We start from the raw sequence: 7,540 nt of genomic DNA, 5'->3' as shown, positions 1-7,540 counted from the left end.
GCCCTCTCAATTTTTTTTTTTTTTTTTTTTTTTTTTTTTTTTCTCCTCTGAATCTCCTGTACCGCATGGTTTCTTCCGGCAGAGAGCAGGTTATTCAGAGTGGCAACTAGATTTCTCAGGTTACAGAGCTCATGACCCCGTGTCGAGAAGAACCTCCTCTTATCAGATGATGCACAGACGTGGGCCACAGTGCCTGGATCTATGTTCTTTATCTCATTCCGTGTAATCTGGCTGGATAGCTATTCCTCTGCTGTACGGAATGCATAAATTTGAAAGATGGTGGCCCACGCGGCATCTCTGGGCACGACTATGTTCGTCGATCCTCCTAAGGAATTGTGTACAAAGGATCTTGAAGCTATATAAGCACGCTGTGGGTTATTGGATTCCTCTGGCATCGCAGGTAATGCTGAGCATGCGCAGTACTAATAGCCCAGGGCTTTTTTTTTTTTTTAAGACCGGAAGTGACCTTGGTGCTTGAAGGTGGTCCCCTTCCCCTCCCCCTCCCCCGTGCTGCTTCCATTGAGTCTTAAGCGTAAGAAGTCTTCAGAGATGATTCCGGTTGGTTTCAACTAGAATTCTGTGGAGTCAGTAGTGTGTGCATATGTTGGGAGTTAGTGACCGGGTGCTGTCTGCTGTGTTGATGGTTGTCAGTGGCAAGGATTTCTCCGATCAATAATGGAACTCTGAGTTTTGGAGGAGGGAGGTTGGCCGGGTGATGTGTGATTGTGATGACAAGTGAGTGATGTTAGGGAATGTGATGAGTGGCTGAGGGTCTCGTGGGGTTTTTGATAAGTTTGCTTTCTAACCCGAAAGTTTAGCTTATTAATTTTTAGCCTTGGTTAATGTAATTCTTTACATTCTTATGTATTTATGTGTAGACTTTTTATTGTCGTTTAAATATAAATGGTTTTCTTTTTTAATTCGTTTTCTGTGATCCAGGAGTCATTTGGAAATGCATTTTCTGTCTCAGATAATATCTCTGGGTAGTGGTCTAGCTGAAAAATGTTTTATGGTCGATACCATAATCACTTTTCATAAATGCCACATTGCATAAAAATAATCGTTCCTCAATTGTGTTGTGTGTGTATGTTTATGTATATACATATATCGCAATATGTTGTGATATATATTAATATATTTAATCCCAGCACTTGGGAGGTAGAGGCAGGCAGATTTCTGAGTTCGAGGCCAACCTGGTCTACAGAGTGAGTTCCAGGCAGCCAGGGCTACATAGAGAAACCCTGCCTCGAAAAGGAAAAAAAAAAAAAAAATATATATATATATATATATATCATATGACTATCATATGACCTTACAGTTTTGCCTTTGTTTTGTTTTGTTTTTTGGAGCCCTGGCTGTCCTGGAACTCACTCTGTAGACCAGGTTGGTCTCGAACTCACAGAGATCCACCCGCCTATACCTCCAGAGTTCTGGGATTAAAGACCTGCATCACCACACCAGCAGATACTACAGATTTGGTTTTTAAATTTATTTATTTTATGTTTATGAGTACACTGTAGCTGTCATCAGACACACCAGAAGAGGGTATCAGATCCCATTACAGATGGTTGTGAGCCACCATGTGGTGGCTGGGAATTGAACTCAGGACCTCTGGAAGAACAGTCAGTGCTCTTAACTGCTGAGCCATCTCTCCAGCCCCATTTTTTTTTTTTTTTTTTGTCTGCTTAGTTGTGGAGGGATATTGCTCACAATGGAAATGTAATTTGTCCATCTCTCTTTGGTCCATTTCTGGTTTATATGTTTGAAGTTATAATATGTGTATTTTTACAAAATATATTTATTTTTTGAAGAGTCTATATGTATACAATGTATTTTGGTCTCACCAACCCTTACTACATCCCTCCAGTTATTTTTAATAATAGGTATGACTAAGTAGTTCAAGGAATATTGTAGCAACTAGAGTGTCCACCATAAGTTTGTAAAAGAATTTAATTTCACAAATATCTTTCCATTTTGCAAGTTTTCTTTCTTCTGTCCAGTTCTTACCCCTTGGCTTTTTAAAGGCAATTGCTATGTTTCTTATATGGTAGTAGGTGCTTTATACTCATGTCTCCCCAGACCCAGATTTTCTTAAATTTTCTATTCTCCCAGCACTGTTTCTTGAGGCTAGTCCCTGGTACAGCAATTTCAGCATAATAATGGAGGCTAATTAGCATAAATTCTTAGATCTCTAGACTTGCTGGAGCAGAAGTCGTGGGAGTGAGGCTGAGAATTTTTAACTATATTTTGACAATACCTCTAGATAATTTGAGTGTATACCTGCTCAAGTTTGAGAACGACTGCTCTGTGAGGTAACTGGCATGTGTTTCAGTGGTGAATGTCTAATGACTAAGGATTTGACCTTTCTGGGTATCTTGGTATCTCCGAGCGGCTCCTTACAAGATCTTCTTCCACAGCACTTCTTCCTCACAGCTCTGACTGAACTCATAGAGGACCGCTAAGCTTCTGGTTGCTGAGAGGACAGGGTCTAGACCCAGCGTGATCATGCCAACTGACTGGACTTCAACCCTGGAAGCTACACCACTGGCCCCAGAGGATCTTGGGAGCTCATGTGAGGTCAGGGGGATGGGGTCTTGGGGGTGAGAGTTCCTCCAAGGAGTAGATGTCCCTAATTTGTCCCAGGAGTCTCAGAGGAGAAGCAGATAGGCCACCCGAGCAACTGAACCCCTAAACCTGCCCCTCAGGGAACCAATCTTGATCTATTTATCGAAAATCAAGAAACACCTGAGCAATGTCATCCACTCTAGAGGCAATGAGGGTGGACCATCATGAGAGACTGTTGTTTGGCATCCTATCGTGTTTATCTGTTGTCTGTGGATAAAATTTTTGGTAGAAATTACTTCCAGATAGGGTTTCTGAAGGAATGGTGCCATTTCTTTTCAGATCGCCACACTTAAAGCAGATAGTCTCTTGATTTGGTTCTTGACATTTCTGCTTCTCAGTAGGTCTCCAATTTTCATTTTTCCTCCACAATTTTTACTGCTTTTCTTTTTGGGAAACATTGTCAACTTTGTCTCCTCCCGCTCTGTTGCGCTGCTGTTAACACTATCAACATTTAATTTCAAGTTTTGGTTTTAAACATTTTACACAGTGAGATAGGTCCTAGGTATGCTTACCCCATAAGCTTGGAGACACAAATTCAATTCCTGCAACCACATAAAAGTGGAAAGAGAACAAACCTCATGAAGTTGTCTTCTGTCTCCATACACCATCATAGGACACACAGCTAAAGGCTGACAAGCAACACAGTGCCAAGGTTTCTCCATCATATATAGCCTGGACCTCTATCTCAGCAAAATGACCTTCACCAAACAGCTGATCTGTAGAAATCTCTCTACCCTTGGCTCTGTTTTGTTGAGCCATATCTTTCCAGTCTTGAGGGGTTCTTCTTCTTCTTTTTTTTTTTTTTTAAAGATTTTTAAAAAAGATTTATTTATTTATTATATGTAAGCATTCTTCAGACACTCAGAAGAGGGTGTCAGATCTCATTACAGATGACTGTGAGCCACCACGTGGTTACTGGGATTTGAACTCAGGACCTTGGGAAGAGCAGTCAGTGCTCTTAACCACTGAGCCATCTCACCAGCCCCAAGACTGAATATATTGTAATTCTGATATTCTGCTCTCTATTCTGATTGATTACTTTTAACAGGTTCACCTCCAAGCTTTGCCTCCAGTCCTCATTATTTTCTCTCTGCCGCTCAGTCTCCTCTGTGAGCTGCTGTATCCTTTACTCTCACGTCTTTTCCAACTCCTGTCTCCAACCTTCATTTTCCTCTCTCTGTTGCTTATCACCACCTAGAAATTCCTTTAATTCTAACGTTTCCTCTAGTCCACCAGTTGCCGAGTCTTAGATTTCTCTTTCTGCTGTTCATACTGCTCTATACATCCCTGTATCTTCTGTTCCAGGCCCTGCTTCTAGCTTTCTAATTTCTCTTTATGTTGTAATTCTGATATTGTTGTGTCTATCTTATTTTGACTTACTAACTTTAGTAAATTATCCTCTAGACTCTGTGTCCAAATTTTATCCCTATCTCTTTGCTGTTCAATTCAATCTATGAATTCCTGCATCTTTTGTTCTAGCATCTTTTCCAGCTCCTGTCTCTAACCTTCATTTTCCTCTCTCTGTTGCTTATCATGACCTGAATCTTTAGTTCCAACATTTCCTCTAATCCCCTTTCTAAGGCATGTAATTTTTAAATCTAGGGTCCCGTCTTTTGAGAAGATATAGTAAACCAAGATATTGTAATAACTGTAATTGATAAGTGTCAATTAAATCCACCCCATTCAACCATACAAAATATTATCCCAGAAAACTCAAAAGGTATTTAGTGTGTTTAAGTATCAATCTATTCTTTTTTTTAAAAGACTTATTTATTATTATTATTATATCTAAGTACACTGTAGCTGTCTTCAGATACACCAGAAGAGGGTGTCAGATATGGATGCCCCAGAAGAGGGCGTCATTACGGATGGTTGTGAGCCACCATGTGGTTGCTGGGATTTGAACTCAGGACCTTCAGAAGAGCAGTCAGTGCTCTTACCCGCTGAGCCATCTCACCAGCCTCCCCACCTCCCTCACCTTTCAGTCCACACATTGCTGCAGTCCTAGATCACAGCCACAGCCATTTACTGGGGATGGGATGGGGGTAGGGGTGGGGATGGGATGGGGGTAGACTTTTATTTCAGGTTAGTTGGGTTCTGAGTCATATGTTGGTGTGCCAATTTGTTGCAGTGATTTCCAATCCCAATAAGCCTGTATAAAAACCACACAACCCAGTTAATATATTTATAACTATATGCCTAGATTGGGCAGATCTATCACTATCCTCATTTATTTCCCAGCTATGAGACCCTTTGCTACTTGCAGTTTTTCCTGGCCATGTGGTTCTGTTCCTTGTTGGCTCTACCTCTTCTTCCTCCATCCCCTCTCTCTCCCTTCTCCTCTCCTTCCCTGTCCCCCACGTGCCCCCACTCTCTAAGACCTCCAGTCCCACCTTTCCCTTCTACTGCCCAATCACAGGCTCTCACCTTTATTTGACCAGTTAGAATGGGGGGAAAGTTCATGAGAGAAGCAGAATTAACATCAGAATATAAACAGTACCAGGGCAACCCACAACATGTCCCCCTTTTTGTCCAATTAAAAGGCTCTTTTCTCTCAGATATAAATTGAGCACAACCATCACAATTACGCAAATTATAAAGTACAATGTACACTTGTATATTATATTTGTATTAGTGGGTGTAGAGAGAATCTCTTGTGCACTGTGTAAAAGCATTCACATGTCAATAAAAAAGCCCATGGCCAATGAGCTGAGTCAGGAAATAGGAAGTGGGAGTTCCGGCAGAGAGAAAGAGAGAGAGAGGGGAATTATGGGAAATAGACAGGCACTGGAGATTAGCCCCAAATTCTAAGGAGCAGGCCTAGGCATGAACCTGAGAAGAAGGTAACCAGCTCTGTGGCATGCTTAGAATAGAAGAAACTGGGTTATTGAGGTATGAGCTAGGCAGGGAACAGCAAAGGTTTTGCCTAGGCATTTCATCATATATAAGAAGTCTCAGTCATTATTTCAGGGAACCTGGGCATGGCTATGTTAAAAAATACACAGTTGCAAGTGGGAATAAGAGGACGGTTAGCTCTTACAGTTGAACAGTGCTCAGACTTTACAGAGTGGTCTTGGGTTGGTCTTCTGCTGAGATGGCCACAGGGAGTCTTTCCTGGCTGTGAGGTCTTCTTGTGTGTGTTTAACACCCTGGAGAATCCCACGATCTAGATAATCCCATCAAACAGCTCCTAGCAACGCTGTAACCCACATGATAGCACCAGGCCCTGCTGTCAGCAGCTGCTTTTCTTCTTACTCGAAAAGAGAGGGGTGGGAAAAGATTGGCTCATCAATAGAAACCTAGAGCTGCGTATTGAGGAACAGGACTTTGAGATGAAAGCCACCATAATTATTTGGGGATGGAGGTGGGGATAGAGGTGGGGGTGGGGGTGGGCTGGGATTTCAATTTCCCAGGTTTCTTTTTTTTTTTTTTTAAGATTTATTTATTTATTATATGTAAGTACACTGTAGCTGTCTTCAGACACTCCAGAAGAGGGNGTCAGATCTCGTTACGGATGGTTGTGAGCCACCATGTGGTTGCTGGGATTTGAACTCCGGACCTTCGGAAGAACAGTCGGGTGCTCTTACCCACTGAGCCATCTCGCCAGCCCAATTTCCCAGGTTTCAATCAGCCACACTGAAGGATGATTTTTACTTATAGTAATAATGTACAATAGTGACAATTTTTGGAATTTTGGCTTCTTTAAAAAACACAGAAATGTTGTAAGAATGTATTTTTGTTTTAATCCCAGGTGTGAGATACGGAGTTGCTTCAGACTCAGCAGCTGATCATGATTTGCCTCGTGCTCTAGCAGGAGTGTGATTTTGCCAGCAGCAGATAGTTTCTGTGAGTGTGTAACATGTGGCATTTTGGGGATTTTTTCAGAGGGTGAATAAATGCTAGGGCCCCAAAAGGCAGAGTGGGTGGTAGCTTGTTGGTTGGTTGCGGTTTCTTAAGGAGTCGTGCGAAGAAAAGAAAGGAGAAGGAGAAATTAGATATTCTGATTTCCAAATATCAAACTTGCCTCAAGAAACATGATGCCCCTATTCAGCAGGAAGGAATCTAATGATAATGCCACCCACTTCCCCTCTATCCTCCTTTCTCTCCTACCTAGTGTTAGGGTAGAAAAAAAGAGGTGGAAAAGGGTAGAAGAAAGAGGAAGCCACATAGTAGCAAAGGCCGGATACAAATTACAATATTTATTTATCAAGATCACCGGTGACCCATGTGCCTGCTGGCCCACTGTCCCCAAGACGGCTTTTGTTGTATCCTACCTATGACACCAAACTATTGTAAAACCTTTCTGTCTGCCCCTATAAGTTGCCTGCTATACCCTGTCCTTCAAGGGTTGAGCTGAAGTGGTGGCCAGGCTGCTGGAGCAAGCCATACCCAGCAAAATGGGGTAACACTGTAGGATTGAGGGTTTAGATTTCTGCCCTTGTTCTGTTTCCTATGTCTGTGATAAAATACCCTCACTAAAGCAACATAATAGAGAAAGGGTTTATTCGGCTCACAATCACAAGTTACAGTCATTAAGTGGGGACGTCACCGCGTGAGGAACTTGAAACCACCAGCTAGTCACGCCTGCAGTCAAGAGCAAAGAGAATAAATGCACGCCTGCTTACTTTGCTCTGCCTCCTCGCCCTCATCCACCACTTCTGAAGTCCAGGATCTGTTTGTACCATTTACCTAGGAAATGGTACAAACCACAGTGGCTGCTGTCAATTAGCATAATCAAGACAGCCTCCCACAGGCCAGCTTGATCTGGACAATCCTGCACAGTACTCTGTTCCCACAGTTGTAAATTGTGTTAGGTTGACAAACTTGCCGGGCGTGGTGGCGCACGCCTTTAATCCCAGCACTTGGGAGGCAGAGGCAGGCGGATTTCTGAGTTCGAGGCCAGCCTGGTCTACAA

General features: G+C 42.5%; 1 long non-coding RNA gene across 2 annotated transcripts; it reads left to right on the top strand.

Moving 5' to 3' along the window:
* Positions 1 to 64: 64 nt before the first annotated feature.
* LOC115031529 lies at positions 65 to 6,473 on the top strand. 2 transcript variants are annotated; one of them, XR_003837179.1, is made up of 3 exons: positions 65 to 400; positions 2,418 to 2,577; positions 6,377 to 6,473. It is a non-coding gene; the product is annotated as an uncharacterized LOC115031529 (long non-coding RNA). The 2 variants fall into 2 exon arrangements; XR_003837178.1 differs by lacking the exon at positions 65 to 400 and adding an exon at positions 484 to 558.
* Positions 6,474 to 7,540: the final 1,067 nt, after the last annotated feature.

This window comes from Mus caroli, chromosome 7, assembly GCF_900094665.2.
Source record: "Mus caroli chromosome 7, CAROLI_EIJ_v1.1, whole genome shotgun sequence".
Taxonomy (NCBI): domain Eukaryota; kingdom Metazoa; phylum Chordata; class Mammalia; order Rodentia; family Muridae; genus Mus; species Mus caroli.
The sequence above is the reverse complement of the archived record's forward strand: the minus strand, read 5'-3'. Positions and strand labels throughout refer to the sequence as shown.